At 42.9% G+C, this 14,556-nt stretch overlaps 1 pseudogene; it reads left to right on the top strand.

Annotated features, from left to right (window-relative positions):
- LOC143640087 (teneurin-4-like) overlaps window positions 1-14,556 on the top strand; it is a 63,172-nt pseudogene that overhangs the window by 31,218 nt on the left and 17,398 nt on the right.

Genomic DNA, 14,556 nt, shown 5'->3' on the forward strand with positions numbered 1-14,556 from the left:
TTATTCTGTCTATTATTTGAGAAATCATCTTTTATACACGTATCATATCATCCATTCATGAAGAGTCTCTTCTAAACCTCTGAACAAGTCCTACTTTGCCTCCAGACTTCATCTGACTTCCCCTCCCACCCCCATATCACTGTTTGAGCACTCTGCACAATTATTATTTCTGTTTTCCAGATGTGAATATTGTGGCTCAGAGAGGCACAGTAACTTGCGCAAGGTCATAAGTGGTAGAACTAGGATCTGAACCCAGGCCTGTCTGACTCCAAAGTCCATCTTCTCACCGGCTACTTTCTGTTGTTATCCCCTCTTCAGGTTTTGTCAGTCCTGACAGAGACCATCAATGCCTCAGTGACATGGTTTTCCTGTGCTCAGGGGGCTAACACTCCTTTTTTGATGGTAGACTCTAAGGATTGGCCAAGACTATATGTAAAGGTGCTTCGGATGCTGTTATGGGTTTTAAGGGGGTGTGTAATGATTAGTGGGGGACATCCTGCCAATCATTTGAGTGTTCATGTCTCCATTGTCAGGTTCGCCTGGAGTGGCCCACAGACTTAGCCATCAACCCGATGGACAACTCTCTTTATGTCCTTGACAACAATGTAGTCCTGCAAATCTCTGAAAATCACCAGGTACGCATTGTCGCTGGGAGGCCCATGCACTGCCAGGTTCCTGGCATCGACCACTTCCTGCTGAGCAAGGTGGCCATCCATGCAACCCTGGAGTCAGCCACTGCTTTGGCTGTTTCACACAACAGGGTCCTATATATTGCTGAGACTGATGAGAAAAAGATCAACCACATCAGGCAGGTCACCACTAGTGGAGAGATCTCCCTAGTTGCAGGGGCCCCCAGTGGCTGTGACTGTAAAAACGATGCCAACTGTGATTGCTTCTCTGGAGACGATGGTTACGCCAAGGATGCAAAGCTGAACACCCCGTCTTCCTTGGCTGTGTGTGCTGATGGGGAGCTCTATGTGGCTGACCTTGGGAATATTCGAATTCGGTTCATCAGGAAGAACAAGCCTTTCCTCAACACCCAGAACATGTATGAGCTGTCCTCCCCCATTGACCAGGAGCTCTACCTGTTTGATACCAGTGGCAAGCATCTGTATACCAAAAGCCTGCCCACAGGAGACTACCTGTACAACTTCACCTACACTGGGGATGGTGACATCACTCTCATCACAGACAACAACGGCAACATGGTTAACATACGCCGAGATTCTACTGGGATGCCTCTCTGGTTGGTGGTCCCAGATGGCCAGGTATACTGGGTGACCATGGGTACCAACAGTGCACTCAAAAGTGTGACCACACAAGGACACGAGCTGGCCATGATGACATACCATGGCAACTCTGGCCTTCTGGCAACCAAAAGCAATGAAAATGGATGGACAACCTTTTATGAGTAAGTATCCAGCTGCTGCCATTTGATGGCTGTTTCATTAGGTGCATTGCAGGTTAGAGATGAAGTGTTCATTCTTGAATGTATTTCATTTTTAATTCAGGACTTGGGATGCAAACCATTACCTTTAATATGCTCTCATGTTCATATTCTAGATGATTTCTCCTGAGAAGGAAATTTGTGTAGTGGAGAAGCTACAAGCTTTGGAATCAGAGAATTTGGGCTTCCATCCTAGCTGCACCATGGATTTCATTTTTCTGGGCTTTAGTTCTACATCTATAAAATGCTCATGGTGAACATAGTACAGGGAGATGATATAGATGAAAAGTCCTTGATAAACTCCTTGCCTCTCCAGATGACCACTGTTCAGAAACATGGTAGTGGGAGAAGGAACAATTCCATATAGGTGAATTTTTTTTGCATAATTGGAGCTCACATCTTTAAGTACCAAATTTTTTTTTTAATTTTTACCATTTTAGATGACCTTGTTATGAGGTACATTACCTGCCTCCTTTCTGAAACACGTGACACAGATCTAACATAACCTTTCTATTTATGAGTCAGGGTTGTTAATGAGGAGAGCAACAATGGCATATTATGCTGTTGTAGGAAAGAGCTTCTGTGGGGAGACAAGGATGCAGAACCCTTTGCCCTGCCTAAAGTAATGCTCAACTACTCTTTTCTTGGCCCCTCCATGGGGAGTTACTGTGTCCCCATTTGTTTTCAGTCACAGTGCTCACCTCATCTAGCTACAACCCTACTTCCCCCCATACAGGGCTTCTTAAGTGGTGTGGTCAGAGAAGCAGAAGTTCAGCTTATTACAATCCCAGCCAAAATTAAATAGACGTTATGAAGTGTTTCCCTATGAGGTATTTTAATGAAGGGATTTTGTAACATCTCTTTTTCTAGTTAGATTTTTTTTAAGCTTTTATTTGTTTTTCCCCAAGATGTTAGCCATGTTCCAGAGAACTGAGACTGCTGAAAGTGTCACCATTAGACATGTGTGCAGGGGATGGGGAAGGACCTAGTCTTGTTGACCATCAAAAGTGGGCCAGGAACTGCATTGTCATTGCAGCCTCCCTTCACAGCAGCTGGGATTTGGGCAGATATTATCTGCTTTATGGAAGTAAAAGCTGAGGCTTGGACAAGCCCATTTGCCCGCTGTTACATAGTGAGAACACGACAGAACAGGGATTGCAGCCCAAATCTGTCTGAGGCCAAAGCTCTTGCTCTTTCATTTCTGCCCTACTGCCCTCCCCCACTCCACCCCCCTTAAGGTTGTTAATCCCAAATGCACTTGAATCCTTGAACCCTACATTCTTCTCAAAGTGGATCAAGCATCAGTTTCTCACAATCTTGAAACTCAAAGGAAAAGGACCTATAATTGATTTTAAATATAACTTACACCAAAAAATGTCACAGCAGTTTGTACAAAGTTCACTAACTAAATTCCTTTCTCCAAACAAGGACCTTGCTAATTGCAAAGAAAAGACAAAGATCCAGGAAAACAGCAATTATCTTGATTAACTCATTGAAATGGAAATACGCTAAATAATTCAATTTTCCCCATTGCCCATGGAAATCTCATACATTATTTAGCCAATACAGGGATTTCTTTGTCAGAGCGAGTCTGTACACTTAATTAGTTCCCAAGGTCACTCCCTCAGATCCCAAACTGAATGCCTGCACATCACTGCCACTGTTACTCTTCACCACCCTGAAATCTAAAACCATTTCCTACACCTCTACCAGACAGGGTCCCTTCCTCTCTTTCCCTGATGAAATCTACAGCCATGTTTGATATTTTAGGAAGAAGGAAAAGTTATTACAATTGCTTTTTATAAAATAGCATTTGAAATTCCAAAGAATCCACTTTATAGGAGTACACAAGAAAAGCACTGATCCTTCTTGACACAAACCAGAAGTGGAAGATAAAAGCCATACAAATAAAAAAAAGAAAGAATGAAAGAAAACTCACTTTTTTGAGATCCCTCTGTATGCCAGGCTCTTTCCCATTTCATAGCATCTATGAGATGGTAAATCATAAGCCTGATACAGATTAATTACCTTGGGTCTCATGGTAGATCATTTTTCAGAGAGCAGGAAATTATCTTCCACATTTTTACATAAGAATATGCTAAAGCACAGAGAGATTAAGGAACAAGCTTAAAAATCACATAGTGGGTGTAGAGCACAACTGGAACACAAGTCCATGTTCCTCCAACTGCACTGGCCTGGTTCACCTGTGTTCTTTGTGACTTATTGGTATGATAGAGATCTAAATAGTGTCTATTCTATAAGAACAGCCTGAGGTTCAAAATTTCCGTGAGATAAAATATGAAAAGCTCCATAAAATGACAGTGGCTGCCATTATTATTATTATTATTATTATTATTATTATTATTATTATTATTATTTCAAGCAATATGTGGCAGTAGCAGTAATTATAGAAATGTTATTTGGACATGAAACATATTAGCCAGGAGCAGTTTGTAAGTAAACTAATCAGAGGAACAGATCAAAGTTTTAATAGGAGTAGGAATCAAAAGAGCAGACTCAAATGTCAAGTAGAACATATTAAGGTGTGAACTAGGAAAGAGGTCAGGTCCCTGAGGATATCCTAAATGGGCTGGAAAATGGCATGCTGAGTGGGCCAAGTAAAGTGGATCTGTTCTGGAAACAAAGCAAGGGAGCCAGGCACCTATCTTCACTGAACATTAGCCATGTGACTCAGGCAGGCTAGCTGGCCTCCAGGCCCATGTCTCAACCAAACAAACAAACAAAAATCCCTACCTTACCCCATTTATGGGCCATTCCGAGGATTAAAAACTAAATTAATACTGAGAGGAAAAAAATACTTAACAAGCTATTAAGCTTCCTAGAAGGAAAGGTGTACGGTTGTTTATTGTCAAGGTGTTTCTTTTTCTTTTTTTTTCTATTTATTTATTTATTTTAATTAGGTATATCTGACAGCAGAATGCATTTCAATTCATTGTACACAATTGCAGCACAACTTTACATTTCTATGGTTGTACATGATGTAGCATCACACCATATTGTGTTGTGGTGTTTCTTAACAAGGATTTGAACAGGTTTTACCAATGGACCATTTGCTCTAGTGAAATTTTTCCTTTTAGCTCCATGAGGCACCTTTGTGGATTCAAATTCAAATGTTCTAAAAAATTAAAAAAAAAATCCATCCAGGCCTTCCTGTGACATGGGCTATTACTGAAACAAGTTTAAGTTGGCTTTATCGATCTTCCTAGCAGATTAAATAATACATCTAACATAAACATCACACACTTTAGAGCAACTTGGAGTTCACAGCTCTGGAGATTCAAGGTTACTTTCCTTCCCTGAGCCCACAGGTCTGCTGGTAAAAACCTCCAAGGAGTCTGCAATAGGGACTTCATCTCTAGGGAGGGCCATCAATGCTGTCAGACTTGGCATATGGTCAGAAAACAAGAAAATGTAAGAAAATGTCCAGTAGCATGAGGCTCCTTCCAAAATTAAGGGCTGGAGATGTAGCTCAGTGGTAGAGTGCTTTCCTAGCCTATGTGAGGCTCCAGATTCAATCCCCAGCACCACAAAATAAGTAAATAAACAAAATTGACTTCCTGGGTGGGCATGAAAAACCAACTTCCCTAAATTTCAGAGCAGGAAGTGACTATGGTCTCCCACAATGCCTGACGACAGCTCCTGTTATAGGTATGTTTCCTTTAGCTATTGTGAGAACCTTACTAATTTATCTCTGTGTCAAGCTTAGGGCTTGCCACCTTGAAAATGATTCACTAAATATTTTATAAATGAAACATAAATTCAAGAGGGAAGGGAGATAAAGAAAGGGAGGAAAATATGCTGTAGTGAGAAGAATGCTGGATTCAAATCCCAGTTCTGACATTATCAGTATTCCTGGAAGGACACAGAATTCAACTCAAAGAGTTCAAATCAACAGATTGGGCTTCTTTTTTTAATATTTATTTATTAGGTGTAGATGGACACAACGCAATGCCTTTATTTTTATGTGGTGCTGAGAACTGAACCCAGGTCCCGCCCACGCTAGGCGAGTGCTCTACCGCTGAGCCACAATTCCAGCCCCCAGATTGGGCTTCTTGATTTTGCTTGGGGGATATGAGAGCTAGAAAGAGCATCATTCCCAATCTTATAACAAAAGTAAGCCTGACAACAGGCAAATTCATGGATTTTCCTTGAACTCCTCAGAGGTAATAGAGCAACAGACTAGCCCAGATTCAAGGAGGGACAGACACCTGCAGAGAGAGACAGGATATGAACTTAGCTTCCCTGGAGTGGATGCAACTGGAACTAGTAGGAGGAGCTCACTAGGATGGCCACCGTATTTCTGAAGGCCAAGTGTGTATGGGCAAGAGAGTATCAAGCCCTGGGAACTGAAATGGAAGGAGTCCACATCCTCTTCAGGAGTTTTCCGGCCCCCCCCCCCCGCCCACCACCAGTAGATTGAAGAAAGATCTCAGAAAGAGACCTTTTTGCTAGACCTGGGGAGGTGTGGAGCAATCGCTGAGGAGAAGAGCACAAATAGCTGCCTGCTCCACCCAGACCCCTATCACCCTGCATCCCCTGAGGAGCAAAAGCCTTCACCTGTGAAGAGAGAGCCAGTCACTCTCCCACTTAGACACAGGTGGAGACCCATCAGCTGAATGAGAGAAGAAAAGCAGAAAAAGTATGTAGTGCAGGAGAAGAGCAGGAATCTGTAAGAGCCCCAAACTGCCGCCTGAGAAGGGGTGGGAGCACTTAGGTGGAGACAGTCCCCAGGGTCAGGGGCACACATACCTAAGGCTGAGTCCTCCTCAGGACAATAGAGAACTCGCCCACCATCACCTCCTACTGATTAAAAAGCTGAAAGCAACAGTGCAGAGCAAAGCATTGCTGCAAAAAGGATGGAAAGCGGGTAGAGCATGGAAGGAGACCCTCTGATTTGTGGCACAAAGGACCTAATGCTAAGGATGGAGTGGAAATTGATGCCAAGAGAAAAACAGTTGACAGATCAGTTTCTCACCCTAAGCACAAAAAATTGCTAAAAGAACTTAAAGACTATGATGCACTGAGGCAACCACAGAAACCAGGAACTTCTAAGCCAGCCCAAATCCTAACTAGATTAACTCACAACCCCTCCCTGAAGTCCTAGCAGAAGTAAACTCATTTCCAAACACAAGCCATCAATCTCAGTCTCTACCATGCCACACGAGGTGTCACATTTTCAACTGAACACGGGTAGGAGAAGAAAAAGCAAAAAGGAATCATTAGAGCCATATTCTGATATGACACAGATGTTGAAACCATTGTTCACAGAATTTAAAATAACTGTAATTGTATCAAAAGCTCTTGTGAAAAAAGGTGAACAGTTTCCAAGATCAGATGGATGATTTCAGCAAGAAGATAGAAACCCTAAGAAAAAATCAGATGGAAATGCTAGAAATGAGAAACACAACTACAGAGATGAAGAATGCCTTTGACCGGCTCGTTGCTCCTGATGACACAGCATGACACAGTTGCGGAAGAAAGACAGGCCAGTAGAAATTACCCAAATGAAAACATAGGAGAAAAAGAGAGCAAAAGAATACTTCAAACCCTGTGGGACAACATCAAATGATCTAGTACGCACATAACAAGAATTCTAGGAGAGGAGTTGAAAAACAGGCAGAGGAATATTTGAGGAAATAATGGCCAAGAATTATTCATAATTAATAATGAACCACAGATCCAAAAAGCTCAAAAAATACCAAGTAAAATAAATACACACATACACACACACACACACACACACACACACTTTTCTAAACATATCATATTCAAACTGTTGAATGCAAAAGAAAAACTCTTGAAAGCATCCAGAAAAAAAGAACAAACAAAAATTACAGCAGACTTCTCATCAGAAAACACACACACTAGAAGACAGAGTTCAGAAAGAAAAAAAAAATTTCCACTCAGATATGATATGCAACATCGATGAGAGACAGACCTGCACTGGAAGGGTGGACTACACCTTTCAAATGAAAATATGTTTTAGAGGTACAGACAGGGATAAGGGGACCAAGAAAAGATGCTGAGGCACCCAAGCACTAAAAACACAACAGCCATTACCAAGCCTCAGGCTGAAGGTCAAGGTGGTGGGGGGAGCAGGTAGAATATTGTTACTGAAGCCCCGTGGGAAGGAGAATGCACCTGGTAGAAGCTGTTATCATAGATGGATGCAGCTATTCCTGGAAATATGGCAGTGAAGGAGAGAATGAGGAAAAGCTGGTTCTGACCTCCAGTGTCTTATCAGTGCTGGCCATAGACTTAGCTTAAGCAGACTTGAGTCAGCCCAGGTACTCAGTGATGCAGTGTGCAGGGGTCAGCCTCTCTGGGCACAGAGAAGGGCAGAGAATGATTGGGGAGAGCATGCAGAATAACCAACATAGAGACTGAGTGGCTCTGCAACATGTTAGACGTAAGGATCAGAGCCAATCCTGGATCCCAGGTAAACCTGAACCCAACATACTTTCCAGCACATGTTAAGCCATCAGTGAGAGACAGACCTACACTGGGAGAGCGAACTACATCTTGGGAATCCTGAAGGCTAGAATTCATTGTTGGGACTTCATTTTATAGGAAATAGTGAGTACAAGTTTTTACTGCAGAAGCCAGTAAGTGCCCTGGCTCTGACCTGATTTTTGAGTGGACAATGATGTAGTGATGCCATTCATTACAGTGACTGAGGCCAAGGGAACTATAGGAGTGCATGGACCGTGAACTCTAATTATTCATAGATGACACAGTGTCCGTTCCCGTTGTTGGTGTTGATGCTGGTGTTTGGAACAGTCACAGATGAAAGTCGTAATACTCAGATCTTTTTTTTCTGAACAAAAAGTTAAAATCATCAACAGTTTAGTATCAGAGAGGAAATTTGGCATTTTCCTCGCTAGCTGCACATAGTAAGTGGCTCGGGATGAAGTATCAAGTGTGAAGAAGAAGGCCTTACAGTGTGTGAAGATACCCTTTAGCAGTCCTCTTCTGAGAACCAAGTTCACAGCAACTCGATGAATCTTTTATGTGTTTTCTTTCACTGTGCTCTAGAGATGCTTTGGGAAAACGGAGTGAAGAAAAGTCAGTGGAATGAAATAATGGAAAGCCAATCATTGGGCCATCTCTATCCTCCCTCCAAGAGGGGGCCTGGCATCGCTGCAAAAGTCAACTGCAGCAGTAGCCAAGCGAAGCATCTTGAAGGGAAAACTGTCAGTCTTCTTGACCCACTTGGGACTTCCAAACAGAATTTTTTCCTTAACACAGTGATGAATACAAAGGTTTTGATTTGAAACAGCATCATTATTATGGAAAGCTTGATGAAAGAACAAACTCTTGAAGGTCAAATAGACCTGACTTTGAATCTATATTCTTTAACTAGCTGTGTCATTTTAAGCAAGTTACTTATCTTCTCTGAGTCTAATCATCACCATTTGTGAAATGGTGATAATAATCCCTACCTCGAGATGATTACAAGCATGATGCTTGGTACCTAAAAGATACTCTGAATCTTTGTGAACTTTCGCTTCCTCACACAGGGAATGGAGGGAGTAGTAAACTCTTAATTGCTTTCAATCCATGTCTTCAATAATCAACAATAGTACCTACCATCTTCCTATGTATTTATTCACCCACTCAATAAATATTACTGAGTACCTTCTATATGCTGGGTAATTGTCTAGGCACTGAGAATATAGACAAGGTCCCTATCCCCCATGGAGCTTATCTTCCAGTAGGAGGAGACAGATAACAAGCAACTAAACAAGATAATAAGTACAATGAAGACAATATAGTAAGATAACATGATAGAGATGGGGGACCTGTCTATTTCAGAAATGGTAGTCAGGGAAGGCCCCATTTGAACTGAAACTTGAATGGTGGAACTGGCCACACCTGTGTGGAAGAGCATTCCCTGCAAAGTGACAGTCAGTGTAAGCACCAATAGCATGGATTGAGCTTGGCATATTTGGGGAACAGCATCAGGGGCAGTGAATTACAGAGGTACAGAAGAATAAAGGTCACGGGGAAGTCAGAAGGAGAGGCTGTAAGGAGTCAAGTCATTAACATTGTTAAATGCGTGTCTAGCACTCAGAGTTCTGGCTACAATAGTAACCAATTGAAGTGCCTGCTTCAGGGAGTTGACATTCCAATGAGGACAGTCCCCTGGGGTCCTGAAGGCCCTGGTAAGAATTTACATACATTTTAAATATGTTACCTCTTTTGGTCTTCTCTGGGTCTCTATGAGCTAGAAGTTATTATCCTCATGTATAGAAGAAGAAACAAAAGGCTCACTGAGGTTATGCTGCATTATGTAACCTGCCCAAAATGTGGTAATTTGTGGTGGGGGTTTGAGGCAGGTGGGAAACAGAACTGCACGCTCATCCTCCAGGGTCACATTGCTAGCAAGTGTGGAGCCAGGATTCAAGGCATAGACTGTCTGGCTCCAAAGACTTCATGCCAGCCATTCCTTCCATTTCTCATGGAGAGAAAGAAAACTTGTCAATGCTTTTTGGGTTCCCATAATTAAAGCCATGATGGTCATAAACAAGCCATTGTCCAGATGTCACCCAATCATAGGACTAGGACTTAAGGCAACCACTCAGAGTCTGGAGTTCTGTGTACTCCCCCTTCCAGGCCCCTGCACCTGTTTGAGCAGCTTTGCAGCAGAGCAGAAAGGGTTCTGTAAGAGCAACCCTCAGGGCAAAGGTGTTCAGGGTCTGTAGAATGGGCAGCTCCAATTCTTCCCATGCAGAGTCAGAAGAAACTGCTCTGATGGGATAATCATAGGTATTGATCAAGCAGCAGAGAGATCCAGTGGCATTTCTCAAACTTTGAAAGGTAGTGAAATGAATGAATAGGAGAGAAAGTTTTATAAATTGGTTGTTCTATTTGATGTTCATTTAATTAAGACATTCAGTCCTTCTAATGGAAAATGCAAGGAGTGGAAATTACGGGTTTTGGGCTGTCTCATATAAAATGAAAACCAGATCTTGAAGGCATGGGGTCTTTTTGCTGTATCTTCTTCGGGCTCAATTTAATTATGCATTACAGGATACCTTCAATAATAATTACAGTTGTCTGCCTTGATACAAAACCTCTTTCTGTCTTGAGACTAAAACTCTGGGGAGATACCTAGGGAGAGGGCCATAGTATCTTTTATCAAGAGCAGCTTCTTCCATGTGTGCCTTCAGCAGATGTTTATCAGGTGTCTACATGTGTCCAGTTTCTGTCATGTCATACAGCAGGTAGAGTGTGAATAAGTCATGGCCTGTTCTCTCCTACAGAGCAAGAACGAGAGGCCTTGCATGTTCGATCCTGCATTCCTTGAGTTGCTCAGCCAGCATTCCCTGCCTGTCTTCCCTATGCCTGACTCAATTCTGCTGAAGCAGGGATGAACTGGGAGTAGGTCCTCCTGGGTCACAGTGCTGACAGGTGGCAGAATCCAAGTGGTGTGACACCAGATTCCCAGCCTAGTAATCGAACTCCATAAACCATTCCTGACCTCGACAACTCACAATCCCAAGAGGGAAATGCCTTGTACATCAGCATCCCAGCACAAGAGAAGCATCCTAGGAAAAGCTCCTCACAATACTTCCAGGGGGTAGGCAGGGCTGGGGTATCCTCTCCACTATGTGAATTGGGAAAGGAAAACTCAAATGGTAAATCATCTTCCTCCAGTTAGATGTCAACAGGTGACCAAGACTTGAGCAAGGAGAGGAGGGAAACAGAGGACTGTATCTGATTGAAAAGGAAAGCAGAACACATAAAACCAAGGCATGAGGTAGAACATTCCAGCTATAGCACCGTCATATTTTTGTTACTCAGTGCTACCCCTTGGTTTCCAGGTATGACAGCTTTGGCCGCTTGACAAATGTGACCTTCCCTACGGGCCAGGTGAGCAGTTTTCGAAGTGACACAGACAGCTCGGTGCATGTCCTGGTAGAGACCTCCAGCAAGGATGATGTCACCATAACCAACAACCTGTCTGCCTCAGGTGCCTTTTACACACTGCTGCAAGGTAAGCCAAGCAAGTCCGGGAGCCTTTGGGACACAGGGGGCCTTTGAGAGAAGATCCCTTCGTCAGAAGAATGAGGCTAGAAATGTTGCTTCAGGAGCCGCCCAAGAACAGCAAAGAATTATGATTTGTTTCTCTCCCTATTGCCACCTCATTTGCAAAACACATAAGCCGGAGTCCTGTAAATTCTCTCCCAGAAGCTTCAGAGTAATATTTCATTGTCCCATCCCATTATCATCAGAACAAGGGGGAGAGAATCCATTAGCTGCTAATCCAGGTGACCTCACCATTCTGCTATCTTAATGGCTTTCAGATTAAAAGACTTACACTCACTCTGATGCAGGCTAGGACAAAGGACAAGAATAATTACATCTAATTATGAAGGGGATTTAGTCATGGAGAAGTCCTTCCTGAAGCCCATGTGAGGTTTGTACCTCTGCTAGGATTCCATAGAAAAGAGGCTTCTTCTCTGCATCTGTCAGATCCCCCCTGAGACAGATTGGTCTTTTAGTTTCAGGCAAATCTCATGGTGGGACTCTGCTGTTAGTTGTCTTGCCTCAACTGTTCTCATGGGATGCAGTGGCCCAGGGTGTGCTTGAAGTTTTATTGGATTTTGTAAGCATGAAAGGAAAAAAATAATAATCCCTAAAGAGCCCTGCCTGACTCTTTCCCACCCTCTGATAGCTCTTTCTTACCCCCAAAGGCTTTGCCACAAAGCAGTAGAAGGAGCTTTGGGCTGAAAATCAGGCCAAGTTCTAGTTCTGACTCTGCCACTATATCACCCACCATATTCCTCAGTTTTATTCTCCAGGAAAAGAAAGCAAGTTGAAGCTGTGTTGAGTGATGTGAGGCAGGACAGGGGTTGGGGGGAACCTGGGGCTCCTGTGCCCACTGTGCCAAATCCCACCATGTGAACTGGAAGGAGTCAATCTTCTCTGAGCCTCAGTTTCTGGGTGTGGAAAATGGGGCTGCATTATACTACCTGCCTCATTGGCTGCTCAGATGATCTCTTTAGATGATATTTGTAAAGTAACTAGCATGGGCCAGGCACAGAGTATTGCTCAGTAAATACTTGTTGGGTTAATTGAGTAATTAATTAATTAGCAAGTAGCTTGAGTTACCATAAAAGAATAAATGTATATTTGTATAACAGCTTTTATTCGCAAAGGTAGTCCTTCACTTTTCAAAGAGATAGAGGAAAAATAGTGGTACTCAGAGAGAGAAAGCAAGCCCTGGCATTTCTTCCCCACCTTTAATAGTGGGTTGAGACACCCTGAGAATTTATCCCCTGGCAGGGTTACTGCCAGCAGAAGGTACCAGCTCCCAACCAGCCAGGGTCATGCCTGACCCAGAGTGGCAGGGCCAATGAGTACTCCAGACATGGTCCTTCAAGTCTGTTTTCTTCCCAGTGGCCAAGAATTGTATCGTCCATCCACTGCATCTTGCTACACCTACTTTGAGCATTTTCTTCCCCAAAGATTAAATCAGCCTTTTTATATTTAGGCAACTTTTAAAAATTCAAAAGTGCCATATCCCTCAATTTTAAAATGTACCATCGTTTTAATAGTAGTTTTTCAGGCAAAGGATAAAAAGGACACACTGCTTAAAATACATAGCTGGACTGTAAGACACATTCCAATTTCAGAACATTGAGATGTGAAAAGGAAAAGTGCATCCTGGGATCCAGGAAAATACAGTACCTGTTTCCCCCTTTTGTACCTCTGCCAAGCTCCCTTTCCTTCTTGCACACCAGGCTCAGATGCTCAGCTTCACATTCGCCTCAGTAGAGTCCTTGTGAAAAACCCTTTCTGTTTCATCCTGTCTGAGCCATGGGAAGTAATAAGAAGCAGCTACTAATGAGCAGTGGCCTTGGGAAGTCACAGCCTGCATTAAGTGAGGTCATGTGACATGGGCCTCTGCAGATGCTTGGTCCATCCAAAGTCCCTGGTAATGGACATATGTGGATGCAGAAAGAAGCAGCTTTAAAAAGATAAATTGACAGGTTTTTTCACTCTTCAGAGGGAGTAAAATACAGATTGCCAGTGAATGATGCATAGCAACTTTGGGGCAGATTTTAGAATTCATATGTGCAAGGGGAAAAGTGTAGAAAGATAAAACAGGGAGGGAGTTTAAGAGAGGGGGACCAATTTGATGCCATTCTAGCAGAGAAGATTTGGTGAGGGTTTCCCATGAAAACTATACCCTTGGGACTTGACATAACCTGCATCATACCTAATCAAGCAAATATTTGCTGATTATAAAAGTAGAGCAATAAAGATACCTAACATTTTTGGAGCACTTATCAACTATAAAAGTATTATTTTTAGCATTTTATATTCATAGTCTTTTTTAATCCTGATAATAAGCTGATTAGGCAGGTCTTATTAATATCTTCATTATCCAAATGAAGTCAATGAGTAGTTAAGCAGCCTGTCCTAAGTCACACACCTGAAAGAGTATTTGGACTTGGATACATAGGCTCCTTCACCCATTCTCTTGGCCACTAAAGACAAGAAAGAGAGCTTTTATTATTTTTTGTTTTTGTTTTTATTTTTATTGTTTTTAAGGAAGAGCTATTGAACAGCACTAGAAAGTTCACTATTACAGCTGTGTGAAATGGTGGGGGCAGAATGCATGTGATGGTGACCACCTCAGTGCCACACACAGTAAACTAGAAATAGCCAACATTTACATAGTACCACCTGCCAGGTCCTGTCCTTAGCTCCTTGTATTCATCTCGCTTCACTCTCAGAGCATCCCTGTGAAACAAGGGCACAGTTATTACCCCTATCTTACAGTGAAGCAACAGAGGCACACCAAGCCACGCATGTGGCCACGGTCTCACAGCAAGAACATGACAGAGCTGGAACCCAAGCCTATACTCTTTCTGGGCGATGGTGCTCAGTGAGCACTTAGACATTGGGGAGTGTGTTCATTGCAGGATGGTGAACCCTGCACCCCTCAGCTGTGAGCCACTGATGAGGCCCACATAGAGGCTGAGAAGTGTACAGGAGGGGAAGGCATTCCTCTGACCAGAGGAACAGGGGGCATCTTGGAAGAAATGACATATGAGCAGAGCCCTGCAGGAAGG

This window comes from Callospermophilus lateralis, unplaced genomic scaffold (genome assembly GCF_048772815.1).
Source record: "Callospermophilus lateralis isolate mCalLat2 unplaced genomic scaffold, mCalLat2.hap1 Scaffold_112, whole genome shotgun sequence".
NCBI classification, from domain to species: domain Eukaryota; kingdom Metazoa; phylum Chordata; class Mammalia; order Rodentia; family Sciuridae; genus Callospermophilus; species Callospermophilus lateralis.